The 14963-nt window shown below is 45.5% G+C and overlaps 1 protein-coding gene across 9 annotated transcripts in view; it reads right to left on the bottom strand.

Moving 5' to 3' along the window:
- The window catches only part of Fam110b (family with sequence similarity 110 member B), a 140335-nt gene that overhangs the window by 4638 nt on the left and 120734 nt on the right, over positions 1-14963 (bottom strand). The window contains exon 4 of one of the 9 annotated variants that reach the window (XM_036179534.1): positions 14415-14609. The exons of the other annotated variants lie outside the window; for them this stretch is intronic. The gene's annotated coding sequence lies outside the window, so the exon portion shown is untranslated. The remainder of the gene's footprint in view (positions 1-14414; positions 14610-14963) is intronic. 9 annotated transcript variants of the gene reach the window in all.

Raw genomic sequence — 14963 nt, 5'->3', positions numbered from 1 at the left:
AAAAATGTGCTCCTATGCAATATTTGAGAAACCCCAAGGCGATGACTACATAATGATTTTCTTTAATTGTGCAGTTCTATTTTGATGCCTCAATTTGGTTAAAAAATAAAACAAAACACAGCAGCTAACCTCCTCCCATGAAAATTAAATGAGATTCTTTGAATGCAGTTAGAATGCAATTGCCTACAGGAGCCCAGATTCCTTCAGTCTCTCTGTTGACTAACCTACTAGTTAGGGTCTATCTCACTGGGCAGGGCACAGGGCTGTCTTGGAGAAAGGCAGCATCTGACTCCTCCACTGAGTGGATTGCATAGCAATCAGCAAGACTGGGCTGGAATGTAGGACATGGGAGAGAAAGATGGCCCCAGACAGCCTCAGTAGGCTGTCCCTGTGGGTCTTCTCTCTTAACTTTTACTGTTTAGTCAAAGAAGCCAGACCCCAATAGCCGGCAATAGCACCCACAACCCTGAAGGAGTCACTAAATCTCAAAAATCTAACTCCTCTAAGAGATCTTTCTGAGCAAGAGTGGGCCATACTCAAATTTAAGACCTCATTTCAGAAAGGGGTGCTCATAGCCAGGAGGAAGGAGTCTAACTTAAGAGAGGCATGCTGGACTTCTGTCTGTTACCATGAGGACATACTTCTTCAGTTCAATCCTAAGCATAAAAACACACAGTTCACCTTGGCTCTGACTTTTTAATCCAAAGGCTCTAGTATACTGTAACCTATGATCAAATATTTTCCTCAGGTCTTCCTTGTGTCACCGGAGACCAGGTGTGTGATGAACAAGAACGGAGTCTTCCCTTTAGTACCATCACCACTGATTGCCTTTAAAACTTTCAAGATGCCTCTATGTATGGGAAAATGCCAGAACGTTAGGCAAAAGTGAAGAGTGGGCCTGAGATCTATGCCTAAGGATCAAAGTAACCCTTCTAAGGTGCCCAAAGACAGATCAGAGGGCAGCAGCTGAGTGCCCTTTCTTGGGCATGAGTTAGTTGGATACGTTCCTATAATCCATCACTGCTCTAAAACCATGTGGCTTAAGGAACAAAGACAGGGACTCATTTTCAATTTCAAAATGGTGTAGTAGAACATTGGTGATGCCTTAACTTTTCTATGCCTCCTGCCTTTCCTCTTCTTATGGAAAATTTTCTTTGAGTAAGCGATGAGGTGATCAGGTAACACCCACTGACGTTAATATTCCTGCAAGCCTATGTTTTTCTTTGCTCCCATCTCTTCTAGTTTCACTTTATTATAATCAAAGGTGCAAAATGTTATCATGATGGCCCGCTTTCCTGTGTGCCAGACTACCCGGGAAAGCAGGTGTTAGTCTCCTCTGAAACTCCAAATAAACATCATTGCTCTGAATTCACAAAAAACTGGGAAATACCAATGAATCTTCTAGGAGCCTTTCCTAGAAAAACACCAACAATAACAACAGAAAAAACCTCTCTTCTTCTTTTTCTATTACTTTCTTTACTCCTGAAACTGGCACCCTTGGGAAAGGCTCCTCGGGCTTCCTAGAAATTGTTAGACATTTACAAAGCCAGCATAAAAGGATTATGTTAAAAAGTGATAACTAGAAACCACTTCGTATATCATTTTCTTTCCATTTCCATCTCTTCCCTTTCTTCTTGGCCATTTCCATCTTTCTATAAGAATTTTTAAATAGTAATGGGAGAAAACCAAAACAATCAAAAGGTCTTGTGAGAAGACTCCAGGCAACAGGAAAAGCTACAGAAATGTTTGGTACTCTAGGATAATAATAGGCATACTTGATGTCTGCTAACTAACAGCTGGAAGTAATGTGCTGGTATAGGTTGCTCTCACTAAATCCTTAGCATCTGCTCCACCACCTTACATGGGAGCTGCTGTCAGGAACACAGCTGCGCAGGCCTGGAGAGATACTCTGAACTTTAAAGTGTAGACCACCCAATTGGAGTTGACACAGCAGGTACCCTGGATCTGCATCTCAGTGTCATGGACAGAGTAACCACAGAGTCCACCAGGGAACACAGTGATGCACAAGACCCCGACATCTGGCACACGGTCTCTGGTCTCTAGTGTGACTGGGGATTAATCATAGCAGTGAGGCCAACTGCTGGGCTGAGACCCGGGGACTTTGTTTTTTCAGGGAAAGGAAAATTTGATCTAAGTTTCATAATGTTCCATAAATAAAAGTAACTATATAGTCTTGCTTTGTTTCCCTCCTGTAGTGGTGGGGACCGAATCCCAGGCCAGGCGTGTGCATGAAGAAGCACATCCTTTATCTTAGCTGGTTGCACCCGCCAAGGGTTGTATATTCTCAGCCTCCTGGCATATGGCTGAGAGTGCAGAACACAAACCTGACAAAGGTAAACACTTCCACTTAACATCATGTCATCTGCATTCTACCTCAGGGAATAAGCTTTGGGCCACCTAGAGGGGAAAAAGACCAGGATAAAGAAACATGGTCGAGCTACACAGCAAAAACAAAACAAAACAAACAAAAACAACTGGCTATGGCTATATCACGACAGATGTGAGCTCCAAAGCTATTGTGGGTGGAGTGGGTCATGATGTATGGATGGAGTTCTGATTAGGGTGGGAGGCATCTGTTGCCTCTGTGCTGGAAGAGACTGATGAGGAGAAGGAATGAGATTTCTGGTTGCTGGCTCAGGACTAGTCTCAACGATAATGCGTGAGAGTGCTAAATCTGATTCAAGAGATGCTATTGCCTTGGAGTAGTAAGGAGGAAGCAGAGGAGGCCCACATTGGGTTTCATGTATATATTACTGAATGCAAATTCCTCCATCACAGGAAATGGGCAAGCTACCTCAGGTTTTAAAGTAAGTGTTTTGAATCCTAAGTTCCACCTTGCCATCAGCTCATAGGGTTAGTTAGGTACAGCCTGGACCCTCAGCCCATGAGAAGTATCAGGGAACATTTACAACCTGGAGAGGTTAAGGCCAGAAAATACCCTCTATGCACATGGTTCATCTAAAGACATACTAAAGTCAACATTCCTGTAAAGCAGGCAAGGCATGCCTCTGTTCCCAGGAGGCTGAGGTGAGAGTGCCCGGTCTGAACAAGGAGCCCCAGTTCAGGGCTGCCCAGGAACATGGCTCTCTGTTGCTAAGGAACAAATCCAGAATTCTGGATACGATTCTGTCTCGTGAAGCACTGTAAGCCAAGCCTGCTCAGCTCAGTGGTTTCTTCTCCTTTATTTGGTACATCTAGTAAATAAAAGAGAAATACCCTCTAAATTGCAAGTAGGAAGAAAGGCACCAGAGTTGGAGCCTGTGGGAACTGCACACACCCACAGAGGTTTCCAAGTGTGAAAGTGGGTCATTCCTCCTGGGTGCTGCGGAAGGGGGGCGGGGGCAGTGCTTTGAAGAGCATGCCTGGCTACTGCACTCAAAATCTGCCGAACAGCTCAGTCTTGATTTGTCTATGTATAGAAGCAAACGTGTTGGCGCTAGTGAGCTGGAAATGTGCTGTTCATTCAAGGAAGTATGTGACAAAAGCAGCTGCTGGGCCTCTGAACTGAAGACTGTAGATGTGATACTGTCAGGCTCTTCCAGGTCTGATCCCCACACTGTCCAGTGCATATGTGACTGCATCTGGCATCTCCGCCTTTAGTTCACATGGTGGTTCTGGCAAAGTTTTCTTCCCCCAACTTTTTTCTTTAAATTTTGACTTTAAGCTTAAAATTCCAACATGACTGGTGGGGGGGGGGGGGGTGGCGGGGAGGTGGCGGGGAGGGCACTCCCTATATCTATATCCTGGAATGTCCTCATTTAAAAACACAGTCATATCAATTTTGTATGACAGTGTGACCTTCTGAATTCTTTTCCAATGTAAGGAATGCACTCAAAGTGTGTGTACTCACTGAAGAATGCACTGTGCCCAACCAAATGATTCCTGTTGATGGAGCAGTTATGTGTAAGACGTAAGCAGAAAAGCACAATGTAGGAAATTCAGACCCATCTAATGAAGATTAATTAAATAATGTGGTGGAAATGTCATTAGGGCAATAACCAACTGAGCTCACAGCACATTCAAGAAGCCTGAAAGACACTATGGCCAAGGAGAGTGACAGGGGACAGAGGAAATGGACTGCTGGTGGGGGGGGGGGGAAGCATTGGGCTTTATAGATATAGTACTGAGAGGGCACTGAAGAGCCCTGAAGCCATCATAACACGGCCACATTTGTTCGTTTGTTTGTTTAATGCCCTGGCCAGTATGGGGGCAGGTTGAGAACTTATCAAATACAGGTGCAGAAGACACGGAACTGTCGGGGACGGAGCATAGTTGAGGAGCTCTGAGAGTTTCCAGTGTGGCACTGGCTTGAATGTTTAGTGATAGCTGAGTGGCCTTCATCTTTCTGTGTTTCAGCCTTCCCATCTGGAAAATGGGGATAATAAAACAGCTAGCCCCCATATCTATTGATTCTATATGCAGAGATCCAGCCATTTGCAGATGGAAAATGTCCACCTTAACTTTCACTGAGTGCCCAAACTCCACCTGGAATGTTTTCCATGCTGAGCACTCTGCAGAAGCAGTGGCCGTGAGGTAAAGCGGTCTGTGTCTCCTGTCCCACGTAGTGGATTCCACCAAGGCCGTGAACATTGGGACCTGCTTTCCTGTTACCACCCCCCAAAGCATACAATGTAACTATTTACACATAATTTGTCTGTATTACTTTTCTGTTACTGTGACAAAACACTTGATCCAAAGAAATGAAGGGAGAAAAGGGTTTTTGGTTTTGCCTCACAGACCCTGAGGGTTTCAGCCCATCACTGAGGGGTAAGCAACATAAAACAGCATAATTTGTGATGATACAAGCACATGACAGAGGCTGTTCACATGGCAACAGACCAATAAGCAGAAAAGATGCTAGACCAGGGCAGGGGAACAAGCTTCAAAGGCCCATCCCTAGGGATCTACTTCTGCTGGTCAGGCCTCACCTCTTAAAGGTCCTCGAGCTTCCCAAATAGCATCATTAGCTGAGGAATACACATTTACAAAGCAATCCTGTGTGGGACCTGTGAGATTCCAAATGTAACAGAGGTAGTATGTATAATCTAGGAATGATTTAAGTATGCCAACTTGTGGCTAGCAGGCTGCATGTACCCCGGAGTAGCTATTTATACAGCTCAATACAATTTACTTAAAACATATTTGTTTGTGATATTTGTGTAACTTGTAGACAATAATGTTGTGCCACAAAGTCAAGCTAGGCCTGCCAGGAGAATCAGTGTGAAATCTATGCAAATAATTCTATCTTATAGAAGGGACTTGAACATCCATAGATTTGGGTATGTGAGGTGCATCCCAAAGCAATTCCCTTATGGAAACCTAGAGAGGGGAGGAAATGGAGGGAGGGAGAGGGAATGGATAGACAGATGGATGGATGGACGGATGGACAGATAGATGGATGGCTAGATGGCTAGATATCTGGGTTTTTGATAGGCTCATGAGTGCACAGACACTTTCTGCTACAATGAGATGAAAGGTGTTTATGATGCACCTAGAAGGAACCTCAAGGCAGATGGAACAGACTGTGGGATTCCCGGCTGATTTCTAAGAAACACACACTGCATTTTAATCCTCTCTACCCTCTTTCTCTGTCCACCAGGCTAGTCAAACACCATCCGGGAAGCCTCTGAACCAGCTGTTTGTTCACACATTGGCTCTCCTCCCCCAATAGGCTTACAACCAATTTGTCCCTGTACATATATCACAGTTAACAGTATTGTGATTATCACAATTACAACGAAAGTGTTCTAAGAAATCAAGCCTCCTATGTGGGGGTTTAAGGAGAGAGTGCCATACCTTGTGAAAAGCATTTATTCATTTCAATGAATAAAATTAGCCACGTTTTCACATCTTCCTTTTTCTTTCCCTTCCTAGTACAAATGTACTTTGATCCTGTGGCTAAAAAAAGTTAAATGTAACTTTTAAAGAATGCAAATTTAAGATGGGTGTGGTGACACATGCTTGTAATTCCAGCACTTGGGAGGTGGAGGAAGAAGGACCAAGGAAGATCAAGCTTCTTTAGGCCTAGCTCCACAGCAAGTTCAAGGCTGCCCTGGGATGCCTGAATACCTGGAGCCCTTGGAGGAGGGAGACGTGAAAGGGGGGTGGGGAATGTAGAAAAAAAGGATGCAAATATGAAGGCGAAGAACAAAAAAAGGAAAAGCTTTTTCACAGGAATGAAAGGTATGTATGTATTAAAAAGGACTGAATTCGCTTACTATAAACTAGGCAGAAGGGAAACCTTCCCAACCAGGTGGAAAAATTACATCGATTACATCTTTAGGACCTGCATTTGTTCCATTAGTGAATGATGTTCCCCTTTCTCACCACAGTGAGATCCCTCATCATCTGTAGTTCCAACAGCTCTCTCTTGGTGTTACCATCAGCAATCTGCTTCAAGCTATCCAGACAACAAAATCACCTTCTTTCAATACCACTGTCACTTTATTACTCTTTGAAATCCCAAATGCTCCCTGGTAACATTGACACCCTAGATGACAGCCATTTTTTTTAGCTTATTATTACTATCATTACTAGTATTAATATTGATTGTAGTCAGTCTTCCAAACCAAGTATCTCTCTGGGGAGATAGCTCAGTCAGTAAGGATACCACATAAGCATAAGGACATGAGGTTGCTGATCTGTAGAACTTTGGTAAAAACAAAACCAACAGCCAAGTGCTGGTGCTATCTACAACCTCAGCACTGGAGGGGAATGAGAGTCGTTACAGCTTTTTGGTCGGCTAGCCCAGTCAAACAGATGATTAGCCTCCACAAACGTGCACATCCATACTCACAGACACGTGTACATACAGCCACATGGACATCTATGTACACACCATACCCCCATAAAAATGCCGAGGCCTTAAATTTCTATTTGTTTGCTTTAGTTATATATTTCATTTTTTCATAACATGGGCAAACCACTTTCTCACATTTCATTTTTATGCCACCCCTCACATCTGGCTGTTTTTGAAACATGAATTTTATACAACCAGAAGATGGAAAGCAAATGCTGAGGCTAGTGTGTAGATGTCAGAGAAGCCAATGTTCAGCTGTCAATATTTTTATAAATATGGATCAATGAATGGAGTATCTACTCTAATGGTCCATATATAGTAAGCTGAGGGACAGAAAGATGTACCATAAAACCTACCCAACTGTTCTGCTCAGTGTGGGGAAATTATTTGGATGTGTAACGTATATATAGGGAGAGTGTCCTTAGTCTAAAACTCTGAAATGTCCCAGTACCTTAAGGCAAATATTCCTTCACCACCCAAAACAGTAGAAATCTTACAGGCTTCTGGTACCAAGCAGCCGAAACAAGGGGTTTCAACTGAACTAACTCAGTGCCATCGCCTGTGTGGTGTTCTGAACTGAGACTGCCTGGAGGGAATTTGCTACCCACAAAGTTCTCCCATGACATCAGGCAGGCAAAGAAAGCAAGATTCCTGGGTTGGGGGCGGGGCTGGGGAGAGTGCCTCAGGAGACCAGTAAGAGAAGTCTGAAGTTCTCTGCCCAGAGCTAGGGTGTGCAGCAGTGGGGCCACACAGGGAGCCTGGCAGGTCCTTTGGGGGCTCAGAAGCCTGGGAATTAGCTTCCAACTAGAATGTGGGAGGTCAAAGTGTAGACTCTAAAACCAACACACAGCAAGAGGAAGCTGCCTTTCCATAAGCACCAGGGGAAAGGTGCTGTGTACTAGGGGAGAGGTGCAAACTGGCCATCAGAAGCTTGCAGGGAGACTGCCAGAAGCCCCAGTGAGAAAATGCTGAGCATCCATTAGCAACCACAGAGACCCAGCTGCCTCCATCCAGGAAACCAGAAGCTCTCAGAGAGAAACCCCTCTGAAATGTGCCATTGCCAGGGACACCAGATCCCTGCAGCAAGAGCTCAGAGAAACCATGTTACCTTCCCTTATACACTCTTTCCTTTTTTGTGCCTATCATACACCTACCTGCACAGGGCTTGCTCTAGAGGTTAGAAGTGGCCCTAATGATGAAGGGAGAGGAACTCATGGGTAGGGGGAGGGCAGAATTCTGACCAAATCTCCTTTCCCTCAAAGGTTCTGGAACCATTCAGGGAAGAGCTGGGAAAAGCAGAAGCGAATTACCTGGACATGAGGTACAGCTTTCTCTTTGACAGTAAGGGTAAGACCAATCACCTGAAACTAAGCTGAGGACTCTAAATTTTTCAAGGAATGCAAAGGCCATGTGTGCTGTCTAAGATACTATTCAGTGGGAGAAAGAATTCAGAGGAGCATGGGAAAAAAGTACATCTTTCATTTTACCTCTGTAGGGAACAAGCCAGAAGATACTAGGCTTTCCTACCTGTTTGACTTGATGTTTGTACCCGACTTCTGAGAGCTGCCTATGATTGTAGCCCCTTCTCTGTTCCTCACAGATAGCAGCTTGAGGTCTGGAATCCAGCTGCACTCACTAGTTGGGCTGGCCTGGCTGCTTGTTACTCTGAGAGTGTGGGCAAGTCTCTCAAGCACCAGTCCCTGAGTTTCTCAAGGCAACAATGATAAGCATGATTGGCTCGGCTCACAGGCTGCTGCTAGAATTCAGTAGTAACAGTTCAAGGGCTCAGGATGACTGGGCACCCCGTCCATTCAGCCAGTGCAAGCTTGTATTAACTGTTGTGCACATGTCTACAACTTGGCGTGGATAATCACCTTCATTCTGTTTCAAGCTTTATGACCACCTAACAATATTTTCTTTTCTTCTTTTAAAAATGATTCCATTGCTCTCACACGACGGAGTTGTACTACTTCTGTCAAACTGGATCACATGAAGTTTCTGCCTAATGGGCCACTTGCATGCCCCCATTTTTTATTTGAGGTCCAAAGAAAATATGTGTTTTCAAATTTCAAAGCAAACAGTCATGTGAGCAAAATGGGCCAAAGCAAAGAATAGAGCCCTTATTATAAATGAAATGCAGCCCACTGCAGCTGTGGGGAACAGAGCAGGATGGATCTCAGCGCTTGGTGGATTTTTATGCTTCAGTCCTTCTCCAAGGTCCTTTAGGGAACCTGAACATATGCTTCATTTTCATGTGGAAGTGAATCACCATTAAACAGTAATGGGTTTCTCTTTAAATGGCCAAACAAATGAAACAGACCCAGAAACAAACAAAAGTCACATTTTAGGTTCAACATTCTTCCTTAGTTTCAGTAAGGAAGAGGTGTTGCTGGGGATACCAACCTCTGCTTAGCAGCTCTGCCTTTTATCTGGGATTACAGAAATGATGCTGTGTGTAGCTGGTGCCAAACGTCCAGTGGGAATATAATGGCAAAAATACTTAACTAAAAAGTAAGGTTTTCAGAATTCCTAATGATCATCCAATAACACAGGCACCCTAAACCAAATAAACACAAAATGACACCACTGCAGACCAGCTTTGTTCTCTGCTTCATCTTTAACACGGTGGAGTCCATGCGAGACTAAAGTCCAGGGCCTCTGCCCTCTGTGACAGACCAGTCCCTCAGTTATTGTGGGTCTCAGAGTGTGCTGGCTGCCCTCATTGCCTGGGTCAGGTCAGCAGCAGCAACCTGGTGAATGTTCCAGAAACTGGAGAAGAATGTTGGAGCTAAGGCTTTGTTCAGGCCTTCTAAAGAGGCAGGTGGGGAAAAGTGTTGCTTTGTGGTACAGAGAGCCCAGACCAGGGTTGAGAGCTGCTTGGATCCGGCAGATTTTGTCCAATTCTCCCTCCAACACTGACCTTACATGTCTCCATTTGCATAACATTGCTTTTTAAGGAAAAATCTCCCTGTAGAGATTTATATCCCAAAGCTCATAACATAAAAAAGATTTCTGCAGCAACATAGATAAACAGAATACGTCTACAAAAAAGTTTAACTTCTAATGCCTTTTGCCTTTGGGCAAAAGATAACATTTGTTTTGAAATAAATATTAAAATTGGTGTTACATGAATATGTGAAACATTTAAACTTGAAGGGCACAAAATAAGGCAACATTTTCTTTAGTGGGAGAGACCCACCCCGTCCTTCATGAATACATCAGGTACTTTCTGTATTAATGACCTTTAAAAATTACCTATTAGCTGGGCAGTGGTGGCGCACGCCTTTAATCCCAGCACTCGGGAGGCAGAGGCAGGTGGATCTTTGTGAGTTCGAGGCCAGCCTGGTCTACCGAGCAAGGTCCAGGAAAGGTGAAAGCTACACAGAGAAACTCTGTCTGGAAACAGCCTCCCCACCCCCACCCCCCAATTACCTATTAATAATAACCATTTCTTCCCAAACACATGTGGCATCCTATAAATGTACTGATGTCTTTCAGGTGCTTTAGAGTTTATCTCTTAATATGGATGTTCCTCATCTCACAATAGATTACATCCCGATACACCGATCACACACTGCAAATACCATATGGGGAAGCTGCATCCGTCCATGAACTACACTGAGCCTTGTTTCTCAGTGACACAGCTCTGCAGCATGCCAGCTGCTTCCCACTATGACCTTGAGACTGACTGTGAGCTGTGGCTTGCTTCTAGCTACCCAGAACCATAGGAAAGGACTGCATGGTACTTTGCTAGTCCTTGGGAGATCGAAACTACATTCCATGTTTGAAGACTAGTGCATACATACCTCTTTTGCATCATCATACAATCAAAAATCAGTAAGTTAAACCACTGGCTAAGAGGGCCTGTATCTCTGAAGTAAGTATTCCTAACTTTAAATGTCTGAAGACAACACTATAAAAGTCATCTATGCCCCAGTGGCAAGAACTTGACCCAGAAGTCAGAAGCCAGATATACGTTTATTAAAGTCCTCATCTTACTATATAGTAGGTGCTCACTAAAATGCTCACCAAAATGAAATAAATGATAAATATTGGGTCAAATAAATATCAAGTAGACCATTTTATATTTTAAGAGCCCAATGAAGACATGAGATAGAAAACTTGGCAGATAGGAATATTCATCAATCTGGAATGATATGTGAAATATGTCCTTCTGGTAAAGGATCATAGTATGTTGGCCCACAAGTACACAGAAACCATTCACAACTTAGCAAACATTAGCATTGCACCATGCTTAAGACAGAGACCAAGTACAGATGGGAGAAATGCTGTATGGCATAACCACTGGGTTCATCTAAAACAATACTGACTACTTTGCATTTGTTTGTCAATGAACACTAGAATTATTCTCCATTTCCTAGAGGGTTTGAGCAGAGCAGCTATTGGACCACCAAATCCTCTGCCTTGAGTGTTTTCTGGAAACAGTTAAAATTTTCTTTTTTCATTTCTAAGGCTTCTGCCTCAGTTGTGAGATAAAAATATCTTCAAAACAAGACACATAAGATGACACTTAGTTTTCAGAGCATATTATTTTCATCTTTTAGCACCTAACATATTTTACATAAAAGAATCTTTGGCTTAGAACGGTGCGGAGAGAACATCAACCATGATCTCCACTCACAATACTAGTCTGTAGTCAGTATTGAGGTGCACAGAATGACTGTCAAGCTCATTTCAGCATGCCCAGGCCCTTGCAGCTCTGCCGCTGAGAGCCCTGGAATGCAGGCAGCAGGTACCAGATAGCTGGCAGCTGTGCCAGTCAGCTTGATGTGTGCACATAAGCATGACCTTGGAGGCACTGGGAGAGGCTGTGTGTGTAGGGTACTGGAATGAGGTCTAAAGCCATAGGCTCTCTCCCTTTATGGCCTCACCTGCTATCTTCCTCCCCATTCTGCCCCCTCTCATTCTGCTCCTCCTCCCCCACTCTGCTCCTCCTCCCCCACTCTGCTCCTCCCCCCCACTCTGCTCCTCCTCCCCCACTCTGCTCCTCCTCCCCCACTTTGCTCCTCCTCCCCCACTCTGCTCCTCCTCCCCACTCTGCTCCTCCTCCCCCACTCTGCTCCTCCTCCCCACTCTGCTCCTCCTCCCCACTCTGCTCCTCCTCCCCCCCTCTGCTCCTCTCCCCCTCCCCCCCCACTCTGCTCCTCCCCCCCTCTGCTCCTCCTCCCCCACTCTGCTCCTCCTCCCCCACTCTGCTCCTCCTCCCCCACTCTGCTCCTCCTCCCCCACTCTGCTCCTCCTCCCCCACTCTGCTCCTCCCCCCCACTCTGCTCCTCCTCCCCACTCTGCTCCTCCTCCCCCACTCTGCTCCTCCTCCCCCACTCTGCTCCTCCTCCCCCACTCTGCTCCTCCTCCCCACTCTGCTCCTCCTCCCCCACTCTGCTCCTCCTCCCCCACTCTGCTCCTCCTCCCCCACTCTGCTCCTCCTCCCCCACTCTGCTCCTCCTCCCCCACTCTGCTCCTCCCTCCTCCACTCTGCTCCTCCTCCTCCATTCTGCTCCTCCCTCCCCCATCCTGCTCCCCTCTCCAATACCTCACCCTCTTTGAACCTGGGAATCCTTTCTGCTGCTCTAGCTGCTGTCCCTTGGCCCAAGCAATCTCTTTTGTCCCTACTAAGGAGCAATGGTCTCAACTCATCTCCCACGAAGTTGCCTGGCTCAAAGCACCCCAGCACAGCACCCTGTGCTGATAAGGTGGAGCCTGGAACCCTTCTACAGACCATTTTCTGGTGTGTTCGATTTCCTCAAGACAAAGGAGTGAAATCTACATAGTGTCTTCTGTGCAGGTTGCTTTGATCCCTTATTCTCCCTACTCTGCTGCAGAGAGAAAAGAAACAGGGGTGGAGGGCAGAGCAAGCTCACTTGAGGCTCCAGAGGATCTTGATCACCTAGACTTCTAGAGCCCTAATTAAAAGTAATCTGATAAACATTTAAAATAAAAAACTACAGATCTCTCTCAGAAAAGCTTGCACTAGACCTGAAAACAGAGGCCAATTCACAGTTCGGCCTCTGTCTCCTAACTTTAATGCTTCAGATTCCTATGTATTCAAGAAAAAAACTACTCCCAGAAATGGGGGAGGGGCTGTTGTTTGTTTTGAGGTAGTTACCCTCCACCTGCAGTTTGTAGATTGGCTTTTGTGTATTGAGAGGGGGCTTTCTCTTGTGTTTTAACAGAAAAGTGTATCTTTCTTTGTTCAGGACTGATGTTCAGTGCCTCTCAATCTCTCCAGCTTGAGTCTGTCCCCTACAGCCTCATGCCAGAGAAACTCAGTAGAGGCCAACAGAGCTGCCTCTCAGCTGCTGATGCCACACCAGGTAGGACACAGGCTGTCTAATCCTGCTCAGCATGCTTCCTTGGTCCCACTTGGATGAGGAAATAGAGGCACAGAAGTTTGGGTAGCATGCTTAAAAGAGCTGCTTTGCTATGCTTTCTGCACACCTTAGGTCTGTTTAGATCAAGCCTGCACCCTGTGCTGCTCTGGGCTACCATGGGAACATTGGTGGGGACAGATATCAAGCAAGGAAGGGGGGACAGAATATGGCCAGCAGCCTTTTTACCAGTCCTAGCCTGGTAGGTCAGACAGCAAGGAGGAAGCCCTGGCTAACACTCCTGCTTATGCCACAGGGAAGTAGGGAGGGGAATAGGAGACAAGGAGGTGCCCCGAAAACTTCATCACCACAGTCATTCACAAAATGTAAAAACAAGCCCAAATGATTCAATATGAGGTAAAGACAATGCAATCTCTTTGTTTGATGAGATTCTCCAAGGGGCTCTCAATATGTCGCAGCATCCTCCTTCATGAAAAATAAACATTCTAGTGTCTTGCTAAGGAAATTAAAATGTCTTCTGAGCAAAGGAAACAATAACAGAGCTATGACCTGACAGACAAAATCAGAGAGTTGTAAAAAGCCTCGTCTTCCCAGGACTGCTCCATGAGAAGCCAGGGGTCGCACAGACCTCACATGTTCAGTCAGTCCTTGGAGATATGCTCCCAGGAGGTGCACGTTAGTCACGATATACAAACAGAGGAAACACAGGGAGTGGGCTGTTGATTCAGAAAACATTGACTGACCCTCTGCGACATGGCAGGCAGGGGAAAAATGAATGCCGTATGGCGCTTACATGTATGGCACAAATCAATATTGTATGTGCCACAACAGGAATGGACGCTGAATAGAAAAAGAGAGCAGAGATTTATAGCATGGTAGAAAGTGCTGTCAATGTCCACAGGAAGAGCTGTGATACAGAAACGAGTAACGAAGGAGCCTTCAGAATCAGTGGCCTAGAGAAGGCTTGCTTCTGGGGTTTGGAGATAAAGGGCCAGCTAGAGGTGGGTAAATAGAGCTGGGAGAGGGTGACTTTTCAAGATGGCAGAAGTGAGGTATCATGTGCTGATGGGAATGACACAGTGTGAAGAAGGGCACACAGGCTGCAGGAGACCTGCACATTGAAAGCAGGGAATAAGAATCAGCTGCAAACTGAACAAGGAGAGACAGTGAGTTACAGGCGTCAGAACACTGCATAGCACACTAGCTAACTGTGACATCAGGGAGACAGTTCTGAAGGAACTCACAGAAAGAGCGGCGCCATCCTCAGAGCACTGAGGTCGTGCAGGGAAGAAGTATGTGCAAAGGCTACAGGCTGAAGGCAAAGCTGTAGGAAGGTTCCTCATCCAGGTGAGTAAGCAGTTAGTGAGGACTGTGAACTACCACAGAGGCGGGGCCTAGCAGGCACTGGAAATTTTAGTTCTCCATCTGCTCCAAGTCTCCTGCCAAAAGCAAATGGTCTGAATGAAATTTTTAACCTACAGAACAGGGGAGGGCAGTGTTGCTTTTGCAGATTACAAGTATACCAATAGGGAATCTGAAACCCTAAGCAAAAAGACCCTGACACTTAATAGAGATTCAGCTGTGTGACCCCTGATCAAGTGGTACTACATGGCAGGTACTGTGCCAGGTGCCAGAGACACTCATGTGAAAGGGACAAATGTAACCCCTTGAGCCCATGGTATCCTGGGACATCCTCACACATTTTAAGGAGCAGAGCACACAATTAAAAGTTGACAAGGTGAGAGTTCCTGGCTGGATTCTCACAGCAGTGTGGCTTATGCCCATAAGGAGAA

Source organism: Onychomys torridus, chromosome 2, assembly GCF_903995425.1.
Source record: "Onychomys torridus chromosome 2, mOncTor1.1, whole genome shotgun sequence".
Lineage (NCBI taxonomy): Eukaryota > Metazoa > Chordata > Mammalia > Rodentia > Cricetidae > Onychomys > Onychomys torridus.
This window is presented reverse-complemented; position numbering and strand designations above follow the sequence as displayed.